General features: G+C 49.8%; 1 long non-coding RNA gene across 1 annotated transcript in view; it reads right to left on the bottom strand.

Moving 5' to 3' along the window:
• Positions 1–2,723: 2,723 nt before the first annotated feature.
• Positions 2,724–25,796, bottom strand: part of LOC113258438 (uncharacterized) — a 59,977-nt gene continuing 36,904 nt past the window's right edge. Inside the window, exons 3-4 of the long non-coding RNA XR_003317233.4 lie at positions 20,105–20,199; positions 2,724–3,134 (exon numbers count right to left, since the gene is read on the bottom strand). This is a non-coding gene — a long non-coding RNA (uncharacterized LOC113258438). The remainder of the gene's footprint in view (positions 3,135–20,104; positions 20,200–25,796) is intronic.

Below are 25,796 nucleotides of genomic sequence, written 5' to 3'. Positions count from 1 at the left end.
TTGGCCCAAAGGCCTTTGTGGGCTTGTCCTTCTCCCTGATGCCACAGCCCATCAGATAAGGCTCAGAGACGGGCAGACACGTCACACAGCTGCCTTTGTTTTTCTCACCCGGGAGGCGATGGGCTAGGGCCTCCCTTTATGGGTACCCAGCCTGTGCCCTGTCCAGCCCTGCCTCAGGGAACCCTGGAATGCGAGGGCCAGAATCACAGTGGCACTAAGGAAAGGCACGTCTCCTGAGCACTCACTATGCGGCCGGCCTGGTTGGCACGTTCTCTGCAGACACTGTCCTGTGGAACCCTCACCAGGATCCCATGATAGACATGCACCTATCCACAGAGTCAGTCCGAAGCCTCAGAGAGGCTAAGTGTCTTACCCCTAACGGTCTTAAGCTCACCCGTCCATTTCATAGATGGGAAAATTGGGGCCCAGAGCAGTGGCATGATTTCTCTAAGGACACACACCTCGTGAGTGTCAGAATCAGCCTTTCCCCGGCAGCTTACTTAGTGAGAACAGAGTCCATTCATACAGCATCATGGTTTGGGACTCTCATCTCCTCTCAGGAAGGCAAAGGTTTCTGTTGTTCGATGGTTATTTGGGGATTCTTATATGATGTGCCGGTATAGTTCTAGGAGCTTGATAAATATTTACTCATGTAACGCTCACAAATACCTTACAAGGTGGGAGCATTGGTTATCCTGACTTTGCAAATGAGGAAACTGAGGGAGCTAAGTAATCCGCCTAAGGTCACGCAGCCAGGATTCAAATTCGGGCTGCTTGGGGTTTCAAACACTATGATGTCCTGTCCTTCTTTGCAGCGGAACACCTGAGGCTCAGGGAGAGGACATGCCTTGCCTACGACCACAGAGCTAGAAAAGGGTGGTGGCTGGTCCCCTGTCTCCAGCCCAGGGCTGGCCCCCAACCCAGCAGTGTCCCTTCTCGTCCGCATTTGTCGATTAACAAACGCTGTCTGGGAACCTTCTTTGCAAGAACAACCACGGCAGCCGCCTTGCCCGAAACACACCCACAATACGGAGGGATGAACGGCACCAGGAGGGCACCAGAGGTAGCCATGGGGGCACCTGGCAGGACACTGGCCTACCCTGGGAATAAGGGACTTCCAGAAGTCTGATCCTTGAGTAGAGTCTCCAAGTTCAAGTGGAAACTTTGCCAGGGGGATAGGGAGGAACAAGGCAGCCCACACTGGGAAAGCAGCTCGTGCAAAGGCCAGCAGTGTGAGAGCGAATGCAAGTTGTCAGGAACAGTTCTGTTCGGTCCTGAGTGAGGGTTAGGGCGGGAAAGGCTGAACAAGGAGGATGGTAGAAGGCCCCTGAGGGAGGCAGGACACTGGAGTCCTGGCCACAAATCTGCCTGTGTCCCACAGTATGACCTCAGGATCCCATCCACGCAAGGGTGGAGGGCCCTGCCCGCTCCAGCTTTCAGCTGATGAAGTCAGGTTGGACTTGAACAGGAGGACTGTGTTGATGGGGGGCAGGAGGCAAGGAAAGAAGGGAATCCTAGACTGCCACAGGAACAAAGGTCCAGAGGAACGAAAGTGCAGGGCAGGTGTTGAAAAAGGACAGGAAATGGCTTTTACAGAGGTTCCCCGGGATGGTGTACATGAGGAAAGCATGCAAGGAAGTCATATCAGTCTGGACTCTCCAGTCGCAAGTGAAAGAAAGAAAAAAAAGAAATTATTGATTTATATAACTGAGAAGGCCAGGTTACTGGCTTCAGGCATGGCTGGATTCAGGTGCTGACATGTTTTTTTGTTTTGGGGGGTTTTTTAAAGATTTTATTTATTTGAGAGAGAGAGAGCACAGCCAGGGAGAGGGGCAGAGGGAGAGGGAGAAGCAGGATCCCTGCAGAGCAGGGAGCCGACGCCCAGCTCGATCCCAGGACCCCAAGATCATGACCTCAACCAAAGGCAGACGTTCAACCAACTGAACCACCCAGGCGCCCCCAGGAGCTGACATGTTATTGTGAGGACCCTGTCTCTCCTTCCATCTTGACTTTGATTTTTTTTTTTTTTACTTTATTTATTTATTTGAGAGAGAGAGTGCAGGCTCCACATCTGAGTGGGGCGAGGGGCAGAGGGAGAGAGAGACACTCAAGCAGACTCCCCGCTGAGGGCAGAGCCTGACATGGAGCTCAATCCCACAACCCTAAGATCATGACGTGAGCCCAAACCAAGAGTCAGAGGCTTAACTGACTGAGCCACCCAGGTGCCCCTTGACTTTGATATTTATTTGTTTGTTTGTTTGTTTGTTTGTTTGTTTATTTATTTATTTATGGGCATGGAGCCTAACATGGGGCTCAAACTCATGACCCTGATATTAAGACCTGAGCTGAGATCAAGAATCAGATGCTCAATTGACTAAGCCACCCAGGGGTCCTTTGACTTTGATTTCTTCATTGTTAGTTTCACTCCCAGGGAGACTCTAACCTCATGGAGGCAAAGGTGGCCCCCCATAGCTCAAAATCCATCACATTCTCTACACTGGTAAAAAAGAAAAGATTCTCAAACGCTCCCATGGCACTATCCTGGACCCTTTCCTTTCCCTCACATCTAACATTAGATTTATCCTCAAATCTTATTGGATCTACTTATAAAAGAGGCTCAGAAGCCACTCACTTCTTCCCACCTCCACTGACAACAGCCTGGTCATGCCACCCTTATCTCTCTATTTTATTTATTTTTTATTATTTTTTTTATGCAGGCTCCACACCCAGCACAGAGCCAAATGGGAGCTCAAACTCATGACCCTGAGATCATGACCTGAGCCAAAACCAAGAGTCAGTCGCTTAACTGACTGAGCCATTCAAGCGCCCCACATCTGTGTTCTTTTTTAAATTGAGGTATCATGTTCACGTAGATGAGACCACAACTGGACATGTACAACCAGATCCATGAATCTTCACACAGTGAGCACTTGATGTAACTGCCGCATAGACACAGAAGCAAGAGTGCACCCCAGAAGCTTCCCTCAAGCCCCCTCCTAGTTACTAACCCCCTTAATGGTATATCCCAGTCACCATCATCTGTTGCCTGGTTTAGCGCATCGGTTCCCAGCTGTCCCCAGCTTTCAGTCTTGCATCTCTCCATGAATTCAGTTACTTCAGTCAATTCAGAGATCCTGTAAAATGTAAGTCAAAAGATGTTTCTTCTCTTCTCAAAACCTTCCCATAGCTCCCATTTCATTTGGTATAAAAGCCAAAGTGCTTACCACAGCCTGTAAGATCTTACAAAAGCTGGCACCTCTTCCTCCTCTCACCCCCCACTCAGCATCCCCTGCTCCATCTATACTCACTTCCTTCTGTTCCTCAAACATTCTCAGGCACATACGCACAGAACTGTTGTACTTGCTGTTCCCACTGCCTAGAATCCTTTTCCTCCCCCAGCCCCCATATCGTCATGGTTCATTTCATCACCTCCTTCAATTCTGTGTTCAAATGTCCCCTTCTGACATCTGCTCCCACCCAAGATGGAGTATTGGGGGCTGGATTTACTCTCCCACTTGAAACAAACAAATAAGCAAACAGACAAACCAGGAAAAATAATATGGAATGATAGTTTTCAAGACACTGGGCATCAGGCAATAAAGGATAGTGATCTCTGACAGATGGGAAGCAAACAAGATAAGCCCTGTGATGGCCCCAGTGTATGGCCTGGGAGGAGTTTCCAGATCTTAGTGCAGGGAAGGGGAACCTAGGTGAAACCCAGAAGATTCCCTGAGTTAAAGAAATTCAGCTGAGAGTCCTGGAAGACCAAGGGGAACTGAGTTTGCAGGACAGAGTATCAGAGAGGAGAAAGCTGATGATCCCAGAAGTCTGCAGAAAGTCCCCCTGGGGTATTAGGCTAAGCCCTGGTTGGTGCTTTAGTCTGATAAAACCACTCTAGGTTGGGAAAAGAAAATGGGAGAAGACTAGAGAACAGTATCCAACAGTCACACAGGACCAAAAATAGAGCCAAATAGGAAAAAATCTTAACGCATGGGGCACTGGTTACAGTATTCAGGAAGGTCTTTTCTCAGTCTTGGTAAAGAATTAGCCTTCAACAGAGCACTGCTCTGAACCCACCCAACAAATCATACAAGCAAGACTTGAAAGCATCAAACTGTTTCCAGGTCACCTAACTGAATCTCAGAGCAAAATTCAAGAAGATATAGAAATATAAAAACATATAGCATCCAATAAAGGTAAAATTCATAGTGATTGGCATCCAAACAAAAATTATCAGGCATGCAAAGAAACAAGAAAACATGATCCATAATGAGGACAATAATGAATGAAAGGGAACTGACCCAGAACTGACACAGAACTTGTGAATGAGAACATTAAAAGAATTATTACAACTGTATTCTGTATGTTTAAAAGTTAAAGAGACACTTGTCTCTTTTAAGACATTAAAAAATCCAAGTGGAATTTCTAGAAATGAAAACTACAATGTCTGAAATGAAAAATATGCTGGGATTAATGGCTGACTAAACACAGCAGAAGAAAAGATGAATGAATTTGAAGACATAGCAAGTAGAAACTATCCAAAATGGAACACAGAGAGGGATAAAAATAATAATCATTAAAAATAAAAAAGAAGAGCATCAGGAGCTGTGGAACAACTTCAAGCAGCCTAATGTGTAACTGAAATCCCCAAAGGAAATATGTGAAAGAGAATAGCTGAGAGGTTCCAAATCTGATATAAGGTATAAACCTACAGATCCAAGGGGTTCAACAAATCACAAGCACAAGAGACAGGATGCGGGGCACCGGGGTGGCTCAGTCAGTTAAGCGTCTGCTTCAGCTCAGGTCATGATCTCAGCGTCCTGGGATAGAGCCCTGTATTGGGCTCCCTGCTCAGTGGGGAATCTGCTTCTCCCTCCTCCTGCTCTTGCTCTCTCACTCACACACTCTCTCTCTTGTGCTCTCTCTCTCCCCCTCATGTGAATAAATAAAATCTTTAAATAAAATTTTTTTAAAAATGTTTTTAAAAGAGACAGAAAGAAAATTATCCCTCATGATCAAATTGCTCAAAACCAGTGAAAAAGAGGAAAATATTTTAAAAACAGGAAAAAAGCTTGAAAATACACAGAAACAAAGATCAGGATGATGCCAGGTTTCTTGTTGGACACAAGATAGGGGAGAATATACTGGAGCAAATCTTTTAACTCAATGAAAGAAAAAATGTGTCAACGTAAAATTCTATACCCAGTTAAAATATCCTTCAAAAATGAAGGTGAAATAAAAATGTTTTCAGACATACAAAGTTGAAAGAATTCTTCACCAACAGATTTGCACTACAAGAAGTGATAAATGAAATTCCTTTAGACGGAAGAAAAATGATACCAGATGGAAATGCAGATCTATACAAATGAATAAAGAGCACCACAAATGTTAATTACGTGAGTAAATACGTAAGATTTTTCTTATTATTTTAATGTCTTTAGAAGATAATTTACTGGGTGCCTGGGTGGCTCAGTTGGTTAAACGTCTGCTTTTGGCTCAGGTCATGATCCCAGGGTCCTGGGACTGAGTCGTGCATCGGGCTCCCTGCTCAGCTGGTAGCCTGCTTCTCCTTCTCCCTCTGCCTGCCATTGTTCCCCTTGCTGGTGCTCTCTCTCTCTCTCTCTCTCTCTCTCTCTGTGTCTCACTCTTTCTCAAATACATAAATAAAATCTTTCTAAAAAGCTTTTTAAAAAAGAAGATAATTTACTGTTTCAATAACAATAATATTTTGTGAAGTTATAACATCTACATAACTAAAATATAGGACAATAAAACCAAAATCAGGAAGAAAGAAAGGGAAGTGTACTATTATAAGGTCCTTATACACACATGAAGTGATATAATATCACTTGATGATAGACTGAGGCCAGTTAGAAGTATACACTATAAATCCTCATGTAAACATTGAAATAACAAAATGAAGAATTACAGCTAATAAACCAACAAAGGAGACAAAATGGAATAATAAAAATGCTCAGTTAATCAAAAATAAGGCAGAAAAATAAGCAAAAGGAAATAAAGAGCAGTTAGGACAAGTGGAAAACAAATAGGAAGCAAATAAATAGGCTTAAATCTAACTATATCAATAATCACATTAAATGCAAATGGTCTAAACATGCCCAATTAAAAAGTAGAGATTGTCAGGTAGGATTTTTTTTAAGTTTTTTGTTTGTTTGTTTGTTTTTTATTTGACAGAGACAGACAGCCAGCGAGAGAAAACACAAGCAGGGGGAATGGGAGAGGAAGAAGCAGGCTCCCAGCAGAGCAGGGAGCCAGATGCGGGGCTCGATCCCAGGACCCTGGGATCATGACCTGAGCCGAAGGCAGATGCTTAACGGCTGAGCCACCCAGGCACCCCAGCCAGGTTGGACTTTTTAAAAAGACCCAAATATGTGCCACCTACAAAAAACAAAACAAAAGAACAACAACAACAACAAAAACACTTTAAATATAAAGACACAAGTTAAAAGTACAGGATGAAAAAATATACCATGCTAGCACTTATCAAAGAAAACAAAGTGGCTTAGACAACAGAAACCTATTTCCTCACATTTATGGAGGCTGGAAGTCCAAGATCAAAATATCAATAGGTTTATGTCTTCTAGAATCTCTCTTTTTGGCTTGCGGATGGCTGCCTTCTCACTGTGTCCTAATGTGGTCTTTCTTTTGTGTGCACACATTCCTTGTGTCAATTTGTGTCCAAATTTCCTCTTTTTTAAAAAACATTTTGTTTGTGTGTTTGTTTATTAGCGAAGAGCACTCTTGCGCTTGCATGCACGTGCAGGGAAAGGGCAGAGAGAGAGAGAGAGAGAGAGAGAGGGAATCATAAGCAAGCTCCACGCCCAGCACAAAGCCCGATGCAGGCTGGATCTCACCAGCCTTGAGATCATGACCTGAGCCAAAATCAAGAGTCAGATGCTTAACCAACTGAGCCACCCACGTTCCCCCCAAATTTCCTCTTGTAAGGACACCAGTCAGATTGGATTAGGGCCTATCCTAAAGGCTTCCTTTTAATTTATTTACCACAATAAAGGTCCTGTCAACAAAATATAGTCCCATTCTGAGGTAATGGGGGTTAGGCCTTCAACATATGAATTCTGGGGGTACACAATTCAGCTCATAACAGGAAGGGAAGGGAGAAAGGATGGGAAAAAAACCCAAACAAACCCACAAACACACTCAGAAAAAGAAAAGCTGACTTTGAATACCTAGTCTAGAGAAAGCCAATGTTAAATCATTGTGAACTTTTGATGATCCGACCCCTAAAAGGATCGGAATATATATTAAAAAAAAAAAAAAAAAGAACACTGGGTGGCTGTTTAGTATCAAACAAAGGTTCTTTCAGAGCAAAGAATCTTACGAGGGACAGATACAAGGTCATGTTATAATGAATAAGAGGTCAACTAATCAAAAGCATGTAACATTTTAAATGTTTATGTCCCTAATGGCAGAGATTCAAAACACATGAAGCAAAAACTGATAGACTTGCAAAGAGAAAGAAATCCACAATTACAGACTGAGATTTCAAATCTCAATATCTGAAAGAACAAATAGAAAATCAGATGTCACCTTCTTAGTGTGTCCTACCTTGGCCATCAATTTTAATTGCAACCCCTCACTCCCTACCCGTCTCTCTGTACACATCACCTTCTAACAAAATATTTATTTTCATTAATTTATTTGTATAATGCCTAGAACAGTGTCTGACACTGGTTTTTTTTTTGAGAAAATTCTCCAAAAAATCTGTTGAATTAAAACATGATTGAAAGACTGTTAATCGTTGTTATTATGACTAGTATTATGTGACTTTGCATGTGGTCTTGTTTTTTAAGGATTTTATTTATTTATTTTAGAGAGAGAAAGCAAGGGAGTGCGAGCGGGGGTGGGGGGCAGAGGGGGGAGGGAGAGGGAGAGGATCTCAAGCAGATTCCCAGCACAGAGCACACCACAGGGCTCAATCTCACAACCCAGAGATCGTTTCCTGAGTGGAAACCAAGAGACGGACACTTAACTGACTGACCCACGCAGGAGCGCCGTGACTTCAGTGGTTAGAATCCAACAAAGTCAATATTGGAGCCCCAGAATCCCTAGAACATAGGGGCAGAATTCCAGAATGTTTGAGTAAGATGCATAGAATGTCAATAGTGTAGAAAATCAAAAGCCTACGTTAGAATTTGGGGATGTTTAGAGCCAGAACATCAGAACCAGGGATGAGGGTTGACAAGGGATCTAAACCCGGCTGGGGGGCTGGGGAGTGTGGTTTGGAGGGAGGTTGTTCAGAGTTGAGCAGCGTTTTTTTTTATTCTTCTCTTCTGGTTCTGAGTGTCCCCTAATAGTATCCATAAAGAGGTGGAGACCCAGCAAACTCACTCAGCTCAGCAAAGGGAAGCTATCCACCCATGGCCTCAGGGGCTGTGGGAATGAGGGGAGTGAGGGGGGTGGGGCAGGGAATGAGGCTGTATTTCTTATTTCTCCATTTTAATTCAGCTCCTGCTCACCGGGCCCCTTCTGGACAGTGGGCCCGTGAGGCCTTTCAGTCACGCAAGACTGGAGGCTGTCATTATCAGAGGGAACCACCACTTCCATCTCCACGGGAAGAAGGGGGAGAGGCCACAGCCTACTGAGGCCTGCCCGTCATCCCAGGAAATCCTGCCCCACTGCCCCAGATTGGCTAGGGGAGCTGGGTCCTAGGGAGTGGGAGATACAGTGCAGAGGGTATACATCTCTAGGCCCAGGAGTAGAGCTTTCACTGCCCTGGCCATGGGGCCTTCTGCAGGGGTCGGGATGGGAGGGGTCCAGCAAGTGGAGACCGCACACATTCTCAGCTGTTCTGCTTTGTTCTTCTCTACAGCTCTGATCACCCACTGAACCTCACCTAGTGATGCAGCTGTTGGACTCTGCCCCCAGCAAGTGTTCCCTCCGTGTTGCTGGTGGACTACGTGGAGGAGGCTGCTTCTTCAGCCCCCATGCGCAGGGGTTCTTGGAACACGGGGTCACTGCCTCTGTGAGCACTAGTGAAGACTGTGACTTGTCCCCACACACTTGGCGTGCTGGTGCCGACGCTGCCGACGCCTCCCAAGGACCACAGACACTCCCCCCACCCCCCAGCTCTGCAGAGACCACAGATTCTGAGCCCATGCCCAGGCACCACTCTACCCCTCTGCCCAGGAGAGTGATGAAACTCGCGGGCCTCTTTCCAGCACCATGTTTCACCCACCAGTTTTCAACTGTGGCCCTGTGCCCATCCAGGGAAAACCACAGAAAATACCAAGAACCAACACTGGTGAGAACTTGCTGTGTGCCCAGTGCTGCACCAACGTGCTCCGCGCCCATCATCTCCACCACCCCTGGACACAGAGTCCTGCCCTGACACTCACACAGTCTCAGGTAGTGAGTGGGGAGCATTTTTCTGAACTCCATGCTGAACCCCTTGCCATGAGCCTCTACAATAGCCTTGGATTTACCCTCCATTGAGGACCCGGGTTCTCAACATTACCGCAATCAGGCTGCCTTTTTGAGGCTGGGTCAACCGCTGGCAAAACCCCAGGAAAATGCACAAAGAGGCAGGATTTATCAGGCAAATTCCCAGGGACTCTCCCTCCCAGCCCCCCACGCCCCCCACCCAGTCCACCACCACTCCAGCCATTGAAGCCTGCAGACCCCCAAGCCAAGAACCAGGCGTTACACACCTGGGGTACAGAGTGGGTGGCAGGGTCCCCTCTTTTTCGGACACTGCTGGGAAGCTCCCTCCCCATTCCTAAGACCGCTGCTGTGCTTCGCGGCCCCCCTTCTTAATTACTAGCGCGCTGCTTAATTGGGCGGCCCCATGAGCGTGTGCGTGTGTGTGCGTATGTATGTGTGTGTGTCGGGGGCTCGGGGGCGTCACTCCTCACACATGGGGCGGCCGAGTGGAGTGGGGGTGCTGGCTCCCTGCCCAGGAGCGAGACCCCTCCCCCAGCCCCCCGGCCGCTGGAGGATTGCGCAGCTCAAACAGATGGACCGAGCCGAAGGGGCGGGGGCGCGCTGACGGGGTGCGAGACGGCAGCGCGGCGGCCGGGCCTCCCGGCGCCCTGACAAAGGCGGGGGCCGGCGGCGCGGGGCGCCTTATCAGCGCGAGCAGACCGGGCGGCCGGGCGGGCGCCCGTGGCCGCCGTGCAGGCGCACAAAGGCCCGGGGCCGCGCGGGGGGGCGGGGGGCGCGAAGATTAATTGCCCAATCAAGTTGTCGGCGCGGGGCGGGGGCGGGGCCGCGGCCCCTGGGGACGCGGGGCGGCGCATAATGAAGTGTGCAAAAAGTTAATTTGCTCCGCGACTCGCTGCTCGCCACAATCAAAGGCGGGCGACGAGGAGGGGAGGAGTGAGGAGTGTGTCCCCCGCCCCAGCATGCGATGGGGGGGGCGGGCGGGGGAGGGGGGGACCGGGCACCCCCCAGCGCAGGAGGGGAGCGGAGGTCTCCAGACGTGCTTTCGACCCCCCACTTCCGCCTGCCGCGTGTCCCCCGCAGGCCCCGTCCAGTCCCCTCTCCTGCACGCACAATGGTTGACATTTCTGGAGCGCTCGCTCTGTGCCGGGCACCGCGCCAAGCGCTTCCTGGTGTGATCTTCTTTGGTCTCACAACCTGAGGAGGTAGGGCTAGTGAGCTGAGCATCCCGTGTTGCGGGGGAGGAGCCCGGGGCACAGAGATGCTAAGGAAGTGCTCCAAGGTCACACACAGGACCCTTACAGGGCCGGAGCCCTAAGTGGACAACGTCACTGTGGAAAGTGGCAAAAACAAAATACACCGGACAATGTGGGGGATGATTTTACTCAAGCCATTGCAGTTGGGAGGGCACCGGGGATCCCAAGATCAGGATGTCCAGGCAGAGGGCAGTTGTCTTAGACTTACAGGGAGGAGCACAGGGGTTACAGGTGGGGGATTTAGAGCTGGGATTGTCTTGCAATCAGGCTCCTTGGTCAGTTGAACAGGAAATGTTTGTTTCTCCTTTCAGATGGGACAAATAGTTCGGATCTCAGCGAATCAACCATGAGACAAAGAATGGGAAGAGGCAAGTCTTCGGCTTTAACAGCAGGTTCAGGTAAAAGAAGAAAGGTCACAGGCAAACAAGGGAATCGTCCAAGTCTTAGGAGAGTCATGAGAAAGATGGACAAGAGTCTTATCTAAGTCTGATGAGGAAGGTGGTTGCTTGTGGTAAGCTATTTCTCTGAACACAGAAGAGTAGTGGGATTTCAGAAAACAAAAGATTGGAGGGATTTCTTAACCATCACTGTTTTCTAGGAACACAGCAGGGCTTGGGTAAAGTTTAACATTGTCAAAAGCTTGGCTGATAGCATAGGTTGGGGCCTGGTCCCCTGTAACAGCAGCTTTGCTGAGTGGCTTGGAGCCACTGCCCGGTGAGGAACTCATCCTCGGTGAATATAAATGCCGTTTTAGCCATTCCCCTGGGCATGCGACCTTGGACAAGTCATTTAACCTCTCCTCCATAAAATGGGAGTGATAGTATCCCACTTTATAGGATACTATTACCAGGGACAGCATAAACAGCAAGCACAAAGCAAAGCCCCTGGAACGTGATAGGAGCTCAATTCATGTTAGCTATGAGTACTAGTGTTTTCCCCAGTAGTAGTGGTGTCAGGATTTGCATTCGAGCAGCGTGTGAGTTTCAGAGACTGCAAGCTCACGGCCAGGTACACTGGCCAGATCTCCACGTATTGACCTTGTCCTCAAACTCCAAACACATCCCAAACCTGTGGCCCTGGTACCGGGGCGTCCTGAGAAGTAAAGGAAAGACCCGGCCCACCCTGGACAGCTGATCCAGTGAGGCAGGTCAGCCCTAAATGGCCAGGGGCACAGAAGACACGGTGGCCGTGAGAGCTCAAGGGAAGCACCAAACCTGGGTGTGGGGACAGTCTGGGGGTCCTGGAGGTTTTATCCCAAATGTCCACAGACTGGTTGGCACAGAGGAGCGGCGGAACCAGCCCCCAGTCTCTTCTGGCTCCTCAAATAGTGGCTTCCAGGATGGGTTCACCGCCTGGTACTGACTGGTGGCTCCTGAGTGCTGGTTCTCTGACCCACTGCCCAGGTCTGTCTCTGGGCCCAGCCAGGATCGGGGGATTAGGGAGGGAGCCTGTGAGGGTGACAGGAGCCAGGCTTGCAGGAAAGAAGAGGCAGGGTTACAACCAAACCAAGATTTATGGGTCCGGATCATAATAATGAAAGAAAGAAAGAAAAAAGGGACGCGTGTTCGGCAATGCCCAGGGACCAGGACTGCTGCCCTGTTACCAAAAATGTCGAAGCTCTCGACTCTGCAAATTAGCATAAAACATGCTGTTTTGCATCGATTTGCATGTCATTTGCATGCTAATGACTTGACGCCACAATGCACCCAGTCCCCTAAGCAGCTTCTGGTCCTTGCTTTTCTCCTAGTCCCTGCCCCTTGTCTTGCATTGAGAAAGCCAGGAAATCTGGATTCTAAGCTAGGCTGGGCGACTCACTCCCTGTGGGGCCTGGGCTAGTCCCTACCTCTCTCTGAGTCTCAGTTTCCCTGACTGTGAGCTGAAGGAGACAAACTGAGCAAGGGTTTTCAAATTATGCTCCAGTAGCCCCCTTGGGGGCTGCAGACACAGAGACGGGGGAGCAGGTGGGGCAGGCACCCCCCCTTCCATCCCTTCCGAACAGCTGGGGCTCTGAGTAAAATTTCTCTTCAGTAATGCAGAGCTTCTCTGTTAAAAACAAAGACCAAAAGTTTACAAACAAACGGACTTAGTTATCTCCAGCAAGTCTTTCTAGCACAACATTCTCTAAAGACTTGAACAGCAGTAACAATCGGAGGTAAAATATATAGCACTCAGCATGTGGCAGGCCCCGCTCCAAGCAACAGCTACACTTAATTCTATCTTGACACAACCCTGGAAATACATACTATTATTATACCCCCATTTTATAGGTGGGTAAAATGAGGCGCCAAAAGGCTGAGTAACTTAGCTACGTCTAAACAGTTCACGGTCAGACAGTCTGGCTCTAGAATTTACACGATGAGTTTAGCCAGGTCAGCTCTTCATTATACAGGTGACATTGAGGCTCAGAGAGGGAGAGAGAATTTCTAAGCAGAGCAACCAAACTGGCACTTGAACCTTGCTTGCTGCCTGAGCCCCAGGTTCTTTGCCAGGGGAAGGATGGCCAGAGAAGGGAGACCCGGGATTTCAAAGATGCTCAGGACACCTCTCTCTTGGTCTAATGGACTTGCCAGGATGAGGATTGGTTTCTTCCCTGGCCACCCCCAGAGCCTGCATCCTCCTCCTCAGCCAGCCTAGTTCCAGCTGGTAGACTTCAGGGAACAGGCTCCAGAACCAGCCAGGACGAGCCCCTAAATCAAGGCGGCCAGCAGGCTAGTGAGAGCACCAGGTGTGCCCGTCGGAGCCGGCACACAAAGCCCTGCCCGGCTGCGCAGGTGGGGGCGCCGCCGAGGGGGGCTCCGCTGCAGGGGGCTGGGGGGCCGTATCTCTGCGGAGGCGGGAGTGCCAGGCCAGCAGGTGCTTAGCCCCCACCCCTTGGGGATCTGGCTGGGAAACCCCCAGATGCAGAGCTGACTGGCCTCCCTGAGCGGGGCCCTGTAGGGGGCCAGTCATCCCTCTCTCTATTCAGTGCCCCTGGATGGCACCCTGGCCTTTCTCAAGCCCCTTCCCTCCCGCCAACCTCTCCCTCTGATCTGCCCCCTCCCACCCTGCTCCAACCACCCAGGCCTTCTCTCAGCTCCTCCCACTCCCCAAGCTCTGTCCTGCCTCTGCACCTTGGCGTGTGCTGTTCCCTCTACCTGGAACACCCTGCTTGGCCCCTTCATGCCCTTCGGGCCTCAGCTCAGGAGCCACTTTCTCGGAGGGGCCCTCACCTGATCACCCCAGCTAAAGTTAACTCCCACCGCCCCCTACTCCTCCCTCCCTGGCACTTAGCCTTGTTTTCTTCTCAGCCATTATTACAATCTGAATCTATCTGGTTTATTCATGGGCCTCCTCAGGTAGTGCCCGTCTCCACTGCTAGACTCTCACTCCAGGAGAGTCAGGACTGTGTCTGTCTTACAGAAATATAGTTCTCAATACATATTTGTGAAAGGAATGAAAAAAGAGGGAAAACAGTAGCTGCCGCTGATTTGTTTGGTGAGTGTAGGTCTCCCCCTCCCCCACCCCGCCCCAGACCCGCAGCTCCACAGGAGACAGGGATTTATGTCCCTTTTCTTCATGGCTGTGATCCCAGAAGCTAGCACAGTGCCTGGTACACAGTAGGTGCTCGATAAATATCCATTGCATGAATGAGCCAAGTGTGCAGAAGACCTTGGTCCCTTCCCAGCAAGCCACTGATGGGGTGTAGGACTCTGGGCAAGTTCCTTCCCTCCAGGGATTTCGGTTGCCCCATCTGAAAGCTGGACTCTGGAATCCCTGCCACGGTCACCAGGACTGCAGAGGGTTGGGTGCGCCCCCCCCCTCACTCCCCAGGGGAGGCATAGCGGGCAGATACCAGGAGGCAAGGGACAGGCAAACCCGGATTCTGATCGAGACATGGCTACCAGGTGGCTTTGTGACCTTGGGAAAGTCACCGTCCGTCTCTGAGCCTCCATTTCCTCATAGGCAAAAGGGGCACGGTCGCTGTGAGGACAACATGGGACAACGGAAGGAAAAGTGTTGTGCCAACTATAAAGTGCCATATGCCTGAGCAAGTCACTTCCCATCAGCCAGGCCACAAGGCAGCCTGGTCGCTACGTGGCTCCACCCAGCACAGGCTCTGTTTGCTTATCTGTACACGGGGCTCCCAATAGTACTGGCCTCCGCCAGGGCCGCTGTGAGGATTAAAATGAGAAAATGCCTGTATGGACCCGGCACATAGTAGGGGTTTTAGAACCACAGCCCTACTAACTGCCTCTGTAGCTAATCCTGTCCGGGTATTTGGATTTCCCAAATACTCAGGGCACAAGGGAGACCCAGGGTGAGGGTGGGGGTGCACATGGTTGGAGTTCAGTGTTGGGGGCAGGCCCAGGAGGATGAGGTGGGCCAGGGTGAGCTCAGGCAGCCAGCCCTGGGAACTGAATGGAGATGTAACCTCTGTGGCAGGAGCAGAGGGAGTTACAGAATGATTTTACACAGCAAAGTAAAATGATCTGATCTGAGTTTCAAAACACTCCCTCTGGCTGCCAGGTTGCCACGCATGGCTGGTAGTTGGTTTCCCACACTCACTACCTCCTTTTCCGTCAGTCTTAGAGCCCCTAGATATAGCCAGGCACGTGGGCCCCCAGACCAGAGACCACAGTTCCTAGCCTCTCGCAGTTAGGTGTGGCCATGTGTCTCCATTCCACCCAGAAGGAGGTAAGGAAACTACCACCTACAATTTCTGGGAGAGGTCTCTGAGGAGAGGGAGTACATTCTTTGCCTCTTCTTCCTTCCCTTTAGCTGGAATGTGGACATGGTAGCTGGAGAATATGCAGCCATTTTGGACCAAGGTGTTGAAGGTGGTAGAACAACAAGATAGAAGGAGCCTGGGTCTCTGAGGATTGAGGAGCCATCTTGTCAGCCTAGGGCTGCCTGCCTCCAGACTCTTCATAAGAAAGAGAAACCAGTGTTTGTCTCCTTTAAGTCACTCTTCTTTTGGGCTCTCTGCCACGCACGGCCAACTCCAAAACAAAGGGGTCCAGTGAGCACAGGTGATCTTGGAGCTGTGTGGTCTACCTTGAGGTGTATGGGGCAGAGGGCTCTGCTGATCTACTTCCTGCTCACACTAGCCCTGAAGCTGCTGGCCCAGGCTGCCCAGTTCAGCCCCACTGAGGGCACAGCCCAGCTCAGCCCCACTGGCTGGCATCCCCGGCTAGACTCGGCTCTGACAGGTGCAGAGCTCCCGGGGGCCTGAGACCAGGGATCTCACTGCTGTCCTCGCAGCTTTGAGGGGCAGGGCAGAGAGGACAAGGACAAATGGCAGGATGGCACTGTCTGTCCTTGTGGGCCACCTCCAGCCCCTTGTTACCTACCCTCTACATGACACCCAAGAGAGCTTCTTAGTGTCCTCTCCTGATCCCAAAAATTCTACTTTGGTGCCTTCCCGTGGCCCCCCAGGACCTTCGAGATGATGCCCAGTCACCTCTCTGGCCCACCGGGTTTTGTAGGATGTGGCCCGATTCTGCAGCACAGAGCTGCAAGTCAGAGTCAAGCACAAATCCCAGCTCTGCCTCTTCCGAGCTCTGTGACTTCGGGCAACTTGCTGGAGCATTTTGGGTCTTACTTCCCTTATCTCCGAAAGGGAGATGATTTGACAGCTGCTTCCTACTGTTGTGGAACTTCAGTGAGTCAGTGTGGCGGTTCCAGGCATCCACTGCTGCGTAACGAACCACCCCAAACACAGTGTTGTAGTCAAGCTCCTTGTGCTCACGGATTCTGAGGGCTCAGGAATCCAGACAGAGCACTTTGGAGATGGTTTCCTTCTGTTCTACAGTATCTGGGATCTCAGCTGGAGAGAGCTGATGTTTGGGAGCCAGAATCATCTAGAAGTGTCTTCCCAGAATCATCCAGAGGTGTCTTCCCAGACATGTCTGGCAATCAAGACTAGTTCCCCTGAAGCTATTGGCCAGAACACCTCAGTATGGCCTCTCCTTGGGTCCTGGACTTCCTCACAGCATGGCGGCTGGATTCCAAGACTGAGTGTCCCCTGAGACCCAAGCAGAAGTGACATGGCCACTTCCAATCTGTCCTCAGAAGTCGTACAGTGTTACTTCTGCCACATTTTTTCCTGGAAACAATCACAGGAAGAACATAGACCCCACTTCTTGATGAGAGGAGTATCAAGGAATTTGGAACAGTGATTTCAAACGGCTTACACAATGCCTGCCTCATCATAAGCACCCAGTAAATGTTATAATAACATCAGGGTCTGGTGCTATATGTGTTGAAACAGTCGTATCAGGTGATGCTAGGCATAAAGGGGTTAATGCAGGAGGCACCATGAGAGGTCTCTGGAACCTGACAGCCCCACTAGGCCAGAACGGGCGCTGAAAGATAGAGCTTGGATAATACGAGCTAACATGTCTTGGGTGCTTACTAGATGTCAGGCACTGAGCCAAGCACTCTCCATGCATGATCTTATGTAATGCACAAAGCAATCCAAGGGGTAGTTCCTATCATTATGCGCATTTATTGATGAAGAATCAGAGGCTCAGAGAGGCAAAGGGTCTTGCCCAAGGCCGCACAGCTAGGAAGAGGCCCCAGCAGGATTTGAACTCAGGCAGCATGTTGTCAGAGCTGGTCCTCCCTTCCCGAGACGAAGCTGGGCAACAGCCAGCCTGCCAGGTGGGACAGGCCGTCCTGACTGTTTGGTGACAGACAGGGAGGGCTTGTGCTGCTGGACGGAGAGCCAGGACCAGGAGGCTTGTCAGCTGTAAGCCCACAGTCACAGGCTGGGGGAATGGGGCCAAGACCTCCGTCTGGAGGGATGGAGGAGGGAGGGAGTGAAGAGAACCCAAAGAACAAGGCAGAGCCCCCCTCCAGAGGCAGCAAAGAACGAAGGGCTGGAGATAAAGCCCCAGTCACTGGAGCTGAGCCCCAGAATCACGTGGGGCCTTGACCTCTGCTCCTTGGAGCCCCCACCAGTCCAACACTGGTCCCCCACCTGGAGCAGAGCTCCACCGACTACTGGAGGTCAGGAGGCCTCAGCTGCAGAGGAGGAGCAGGAAGGTGGGGAGGGGAACACCACTCAATGCGACAGCCAGGAAAGGTCACAGAGGGGACTGCCAACAGCGCTGGGTCTGTAATGGCAACCAGCACACCTGCAGGGGCTCCAGACGGCTCTGCCTGGCGCCCTCTGGCCTTGACTTTTCTTCTCTTCTTGACTACTCCCTATCCCTCCCTTCTCTCCTTATTTCCATCCACCCCCCACTTCCATTTCTTCCTTCTTTCCTTCTATCCCTTCTTCTGTTCCTTTCTTTCATACTTCTCTCCCTTCCTCCCTCTTTCCTATTTCCTTCCTTCTCTCCTTGCCTACACTCCTTACCCATTATGAGATCGCCCAGGGAGAAGCTCCCGCAAAGGCAGGGAGAAACCTGGGCTTGACCTAGTCATGACCATGGACTTCACCATAAAATGAAACATGACTCCTAAGCCATCACGAAACCAGTCCTATCAGTGCCACGGGTCTGTGATGATCTCCCTTGTCTCTCCCAAAATCAGATGAGGGATGTCAACTCCTCCCCTCCCCAAAGTCAGGGGGGTTGTCTGCCAGCGCACCTGAGTGTCCTGAGTATTACCAGGATGTGGCTTCCAGGGGCACCGGATCATGAGCCTGTTCACCTTGGGCTAACTGCAAGGCCCTCTGAGCCTTGGGTTTCTTGGCTGAAGCAACCTCATGGGTTGAGAAGAGGGTAAGACGGACACCACCCACTTGCACTCAGTCATGGGAGTGCTTCCGCCCTGCCCGGTGCCTTGCTGGCACGGGCCTCTGACCTTTCTCCCAGGCCCGTGGGGCAGAGCCAACTCCCAGCTGATGTTGGCAAGTGGCTGGGAGGGTGGACCGGCAGGCTGTCAGGGCCGGCCTTGTGCCCAGAGAACCTTCTGTGCCACTGTTCCTCGGCCAGGCAGGCCCACCCACCGGCCACTTCCCGTGCCCCTGGCAGGACAGGGCTGTAGGCCCCTCCCCTCTTGCATCTCGCTCAGCTGACCACAGTGGCCACCCTCCACCCTCCCAGGCCCTGGAACCAGAAGTCTCCAATATAAATGCAAATTCACCGCAGTCCCCAGTCTCAGGCTCGAAGCTCCAGCAGGTGCTGCAGGCTGGGGACAGGAGCTGACACTGGCCCAGAGGAGATAAGGCCCTTCTGGGCCACCCCCACCCCTGGCCCTGCCTACTCCGCAGCCTGTCAGCTCCACAAACACCCCTGGGAGCCCAGCTTTTCCTCTCTACTGCCCCATAAGGCTTGTGATGAGCATGCAAAGCCCCCCCCCCCTTTCTGCCATCAAGGAGGACCACTGCCGTGCTCAAATCGTGACCATGTTCCAGCCTCCTGCCCTCTCAGGAAGCAGGCTGGAGAAAGCATAGGTGACACGGGGGCTAATTTCTACCACCATCCTCCACCCGACTGGGGGCCACCACTAGCCCATAGCATTCCTTTATGTGAGTTAGAAATAGGCAGCCTTTCTTCCTGGTGAAAGGCAGCCCCTCCACAGGGTTCTAGCAGCCTCTCAGTCCCCAGCGGGGCACCCCTGAGCCCAGCACAACCCGCATGGCCACAAGCCACAGCTCTTAGCTAGACCCATCTCCTCTTTGGGACATGGTTTCCCCTCTGGCCAGGAGAATCACCTAGGGAGACCTCCAAGTGTTGCACAGATCCACTTGGGTTGAGCCCCCGGAACTGGACAGTGCAGCCCCTTGGGTAAGAGCTCTTCTGGCTCCAATATCCTCTCATCCTCCCATTCCTAGGTTCTAGACATTCTGACCCATAAGCCACAACTTCAAGAATGCTTAACAAGGGAGCAAGGCATCTCTCTGGTAGAGCATTCTATGATCCTCCCAGCTATGAGACCAAAGTTGGGGTAGGCTTTGGGTCATGAGCAGGGCTCTCAAATGCCCCAGGATTCAAATCCAGTACATTCTGGCTCCAGCTCTAACGTCGCCTCCTCAGAGAAGCCTCCGCCAATCGTCTCATACGGGGCAGAACCTTCCCTACCTCCACAGACTATATCATGCTGCCTGGTGGTTTTCTTCACGGCATTTATCATTATGTGAAATTGTCTCATTCACTTATGCCTTCCGTGGTTATTTTGGCTCCCCTCTCCCTTATTAGAATTCAAGTTTCTACAAGAGCAGGCCCCGCGTATCAATAACTCCTTCCTCGACACTATCTGGGGGGGATCATGACGGATCCCCTGACATAGGGTTAGTGTAAGGTGTTCATCGAGACAGCCCAAGGTGCTTAGCGAGAGCCAGCAAACAGTAAGCGCTCAATAAACGCTAATGGCTATTGTTAGTGTTATCATGAGAGGGCTGTGGGTGTCCTGGTCCCAGAATTTCCAAGTCCTGACACACCCTCCCACAAATCCCAAACCCAGCACTGGGGCCAAGTCACCCTCGCCCATGTACTCACCCCATGACCACAGGCAAACGGCTGCTTCTCTCTATTGCTCAGTTTCCCGGTGCACAGTGATGTTGCACTGCAGGGACCTCTCAAGGTTGCTGTGTCTAGTGACATCAAGAGGGAAACGTGCTTTTTAGTCCTAAATATGATTTCAATACTATGAAAAACTCTGCAGGCCCCTCCAGATTCCCCAGCCTCTGAATGTGACAGCCACATCCTCCAGAGCCCCCCAGCACCCTCTGCCTAGAATCCCAAGGCCCCGATCTCCCCGACCCCACCCACCCATGTCTTAGGCTTCTTCGAAGTTCCATTAAGGCAGAGTTTCTCGAAGTTTGGACCTTCCCAGCCCCCACTGGCATTCTGTCTGTATTTCATACAATTTCTTAACATTTTTTCTTTAAATTGCCTCATGAAAAAAATAAAAACAATTCATGCTCATGGGAAACTATCCATTAATAAAAATCAGCATCAATTATTATAAAAAGAGGATATACGTTGATAATCGCTAAAATAAATGCTCAAGTTTTAGAAGTCTGATACCCCCAGCAAGATGGAAGTCCTGATCTAAGGTCTTCAAGTTCACAAGGTGAGAGTTCTCTGGGGGACTTTTTTTTTTTAATTCCTTTGTTCAGCGGACAAACGTTTCCTGAGAACCTTACGTGCCCAGCCCAGATCGCAGCAGCTTTAGGAGACAGCCTGTCCAGCCCCCAACACACAAAGGGGGCAGCAACTTGCACCCTTCGAAATACAATTAAGTAGCAGAGAATCATCACCCAGAGAATCATCACCCACGCTGGCCTCACTGGGGCATTTCCTGGCTCTTTTCTCTCAACACCACCTAACAAAGGTGTCTTACCTGCGGAGGTGTGGGAAGGAAGAGAGTGAGTCAAGTCTGTATTTGCCAGGGTGACCATGTCCAAGCCTGCCATCGCAATCAACATGCCCGCTAACTACTCCCGCTCAAAATGCAGTCTCCTGGACCCCCTACCCAGTGCCATCCGTTCCCCTACTTTGCTGATTTTACACTCTTGGGATGGGCAGTTTAACACAGTGGCATCTCGTTTTCGGGAAAGGAATCAAAAGTGAGACTTCTGGCAAATTTGATAAAGTGTATCCTGTAACTGGACGGGCAATTTCTATCCTAGGACTTTATCTAGAAGAAATCGTCGTGAATGTGGACCACAACTGCAGGATGCTCTTGGCAGCATTGTGGATAAGGGCGAAAAGTGGCAAACAAAGTGAATGTTCATCAATAGGGGATTCAGTAAATAGATAGGATGGTCCATGTGATGGGAAACTACGCAACCATTTACCGATGATGCTGTACAAATGTTCATGCTATATTATTAAGTAGAAAAATAGCTACAAAATAGAATGCACAGTATGTCCCTTTTTAAATATATATACATATGCATTGTAGAAAGATTGGGACGGATTCGGGCTGGAGAGGATTTTTTTTTTTTTTAAAGATTTTATTTATTTATTCGACAGAGATAGAGACAGCCAGCGAGAGAGGGAACACAAGCAGGGGGAGTGGGAGAGGAAGAAGCAGGCTCATAGCAGAGGAGCCTGATGTGGGGCTCGGTCCCATAACGCCGGGATCACGCCCTGAGCCGAAGGCAGACGCTTAACGACTGCGCCACCCAGGCGCCCCTGGAGAGGATTTCTTAAACAAGAAACAAAAAGTCCAAACCATAAAGGCAAATATTAATACATTCATCTGCGTTAGGATGAATACTCTGTTCAAAATTCACAATAAAAAAAGTGAAACAATAAGCCACAAGCTGGGAAAAGTCTGTAACAGTCTGATGGACAAAGATTAGTATCCAAAATATATAAAGAGCTCCTACAAATCAGTAAGACAAAGACAATCAAAAAGAAAAACAGGCTAAAGATTTGAACAGATATAAAGAATAGAAAACATAACAGCCAATAAACACAAAGATATTCAACGTCTTAGTAACCAGCGAAATCCTGACAAAGAGTTCGTTTTGTGTCCACGAGATTGGCAAAACTTACAAAGTGGGACAAATCCAAATTCGATCACTTATGGGGAACGAGGATTCCCTGGCACTGGTGACAGGGGGTCAATTTGTACACGCAGTTTGAAGAACAGCTTAGCATTATTTTGCACTTACTCTGCAGCTCAGTAATCCCATTCCTGGTGACGTTCTAGAGAAACCTGTATGTGTGCACAGGGGATGTGGGTAACAAGGCTCAAACTGGCCGGACTAAGCCCTTCCCCTCCGCCCCCTGCCCTTGGGCGCCTGATAAATTCTTCTTCCTTCTGCCCTGTCTTCTGACTTTCTGTGGTCAACATGCTTGCCCTAGGGCTGGGGCTTTAACTCTCCCACACTGCTCGGCGCTGTGACCCAGCCCTGTTGGCCAGTCACTGTGCAAGCCAGATCCCATGCTCACCAGCTGAGGGGAAGCAGCAGGATGAGCTAGAATATAGTGACTGTCCTGGGGACCAGGGAGAGGCCAAGAGCTCTCAGGGTGTTAGGAAAACAGGTGGCAGGGTGACAATTCATCCAAATAATAGACTCTTCTGCTGCAGTACAAAGAACGGGCAGCTCCATAGGAGCCCATTGGAAGCATCCAAGATACATCGCCAAGGGGAAGAAAGCAGGCAGAGCAGCTACCGTTTTGAAAAGGGGGAAGTAAGGTGCGTCTGTACTTGATCACGTGTATGTGCATAAAATGCTTCTGAGAACAGCAACTTGGCCTTGGGGGAGGGGAAGGGGTGGTTGGGGTCAAGTGTGGGGAGAGGCTTCACTGCATCCCCTTTTGTACATTTTTATTTTGTACATTGCACATGATCCTACAGAAAACAAATAGAGTAAAAAATGGAAACAAGTTGCAGTCACAGGAAATACAACACATATGTACCAATTACGAGAGTTGAATTAGTTACCGATCATCAGGTGACGTAATGGTACTTCTGGACGATTAAATCGATTGCTCGCACTTCAGTGAAGTTTTTTTTTCCTTTTAAAAAAATTTTCCAGCCACGTTTTTTTAGTTTCAGACTTTTCCATGGACCCTTGAAGAGCCTGTGGCTTCTTGCATTGTGCCTGCTGGGCAAAATGTACAGAGTAGATCCACTCATCACCCACGCCCAGCAGCCCACGGTTCCCCAAGGGCTACCTGTAGCTACACACTCCTTTGACTTATATCATCTATCGGGTTCTACCCTGGGGTTGCTCTTTAGGTTGAGTGAGTCCTAGGGGAATTGGCATGACTGTCCCCTTACACAGAAGCCAAAATGCACAAGGTCACTTTCTAGACCTCAGTTTCTCATCGGGCCACATGGTGTATACGTGTCTCTCCACCTAAGCTATTCTGCTCTGTCCTACCTGTCACCCCCTTGCTCACTCTTCTCCAGCCACACTGATTCCTTGTTCTTCAAACCCCCCATTGTGGTCAGTAGAATTCCAAGATGTCCCCCAAGATTTCCAGCTCTCCTCCCCACCCCCTGCAGGTGTCTAGTCCAGCAGAGTGCCTTGGACTGTGGTTGTGACGGCATTTACTCCCGTGATCAGGTCATGATACACAGCACAGGTAGTCAGACCAGTGACTTACAGAACTGTGAGCTAGACTGGTATTGATTTCAGCCACGAAGTTTATGGTAATTTGTTACAGGATAATAGAAATTAATACACACACCAGGCTGGTTCCACTCTGGCCTTCTGTCCGATGGGTCCCTCAGTCTGGAAGGCTCTCCCCACAAATCTCCACAGGGCTCAATCCCTCCCTTCCCCCAGGTCTCTGTTCAAACATCCCCTCCCCGACAGTCTGGCCTGATCACACCATCTAGAGAAGAACTGTCCCCTCATTCGCTATTCCTCCCTCCTGCTTTATTTTTCTGCATGTCACTTATCACTACCTGACATTATATGGCTTCAGTGTCATCTGAATAAGTTTTTTTTAACTTTTTAATTTGAAATAATTTAAAACTTATAGAACAGTCGCAAACATTGTACAAAGAATTCCTGCATATCCTTCATCCAGAACCCCCAAATGTTGACTTTTTTGTTTTTCTTTTATTAGAGAGGGAGAGCGAGGGGTTAGTGGGGAGGGAGACAGAGAATCTTAAGCAGGCTCCACGCCCAGCACAGAACCCAACGCAGGGCTTGATCTCACGACCTTGAGATCATGACCTGAGCCGAAATCAAGAGTCAGATGCTTAACCGACTGAGCCACCCAGGAGCCCCCCAAATAGTGACATTTAAACGCGTTTGCTTTATCATTCTGTCTTTGTATAGAGAGATTTTTTTTTTCCTGAACTGTCTGAGAGTAAGCTGTTGACCCGATTCCACCACTGCCCCCAAATACTTTTAGTCTGTAGTTCCTACAGACAAAGGCATCGTCCTGCACACGCACAGCAAAATCGTCAAGATCGGGACACTGACACCGACACATTACTACCGTGGGATCTTCAGATCCCAGTCAAATACTATCAATTGTCCCAGTAATAACATCTTTTACAAAAAGCTGAAGATTCATCCAGAAATACTCACTGTATTTAGTCGTCTTATCTCTTCCGCCTCCTTTCATCTAGAACAGTCCCTCAGTTTCCCTTTCCCTGCCATTATCTTGACACTCACCAAGACTGCAGGCCAGTTATCTCCTAGAAGGTTCCTGAGTTGCAGTTTATCCAACGCTTCTCCTGGTCATATTTAGGCTTCGTATCTTTGACGGGAACACCGCCGAAGTGACGGGGGCTCCTCTCTGCGTCTCACCTGGAGGCATACGCTAGTTTGTCCCTTCACAGGCCATGGCGCTTTGATCCCTGATTAAGATACTCTCTGCCCTGTTTCTCACCAGAAAGTTCCTCTCCTTCTCTCTGTAATGAATACATTATCTTGTGCGGAGATATTTGAAGACGATGTAAATACCTGATTCCCAACAAATTTTCCCGGAGTTTTCATTTTCGCACCCAGCAATGATTCTGCCAGAGTCAATTATACCCTAATATTTCCATCCTTCCTTCTGCTTTTGTTATTAGACTTTCTACTGTGAGAAAGAGCTCTTCACGCGTGTGTATGTATGTATGTATGTATGTAGATGGTATCCGTGGAGAGCCACAGAGGCCTGTTTTTAGTCAATGGGTTATTATCTGCTATTGTCATTATTTATTATGATGCTCAAATTGTCCTAGATTTGGCCAGCCGCTCCTATGCTCTTCTGACATGTTCCCAGCATTACTTGAGCCCTTCTACTCACTTTCTAGCACCAGGAGATGTTTCGGGGTCACTGTCTACCTTCCAGGCCCCAGCCCTCAAATCAGCCTTCTTTCCAGGGAGCCCTGGTTTCTTGCAGTGGAGAATGCCATCCTAACACACCAAGATCTGGGTGCTGGGAGCGCTCCTTGCTACATGGGGTGTGAGTGCTCCTGGGCTCTCTTTGCAGACAGAGCTGGGAAATACACGGACTGCAGGATGCCCCCCACGCACACATGCACACATGTGACCCTCTGCTGATCGGTCTATATGTGTCCAAAGCCATGAGTTTACCCTGATCCCTCGAACGTCATTCCAGCGCCATAGGGGTCCCCGTAGCCTTTGCTGTTTCCATGTTTGTAATTCCCTTCTCCGACAGTGAGAAACCGAGCTCTCGTTTTCTCAATATATTACTTATGTGTTCAGTCCCCCATCCCACGGAGCCATGGCCTCACTCAGCTGCCTTCCCTGCTTGGCCC

The sequence above is a fragment of the Ursus arctos genome, unplaced genomic scaffold (genome assembly GCF_023065955.2).
Source record: "Ursus arctos isolate Adak ecotype North America unplaced genomic scaffold, UrsArc2.0 scaffold_16, whole genome shotgun sequence".
Taxonomy (NCBI): domain Eukaryota; kingdom Metazoa; phylum Chordata; class Mammalia; order Carnivora; family Ursidae; genus Ursus; species Ursus arctos.
The sequence above is the reverse complement of the archived record's forward strand: the minus strand, read 5'-3'. Positions and strand labels throughout refer to the sequence as shown.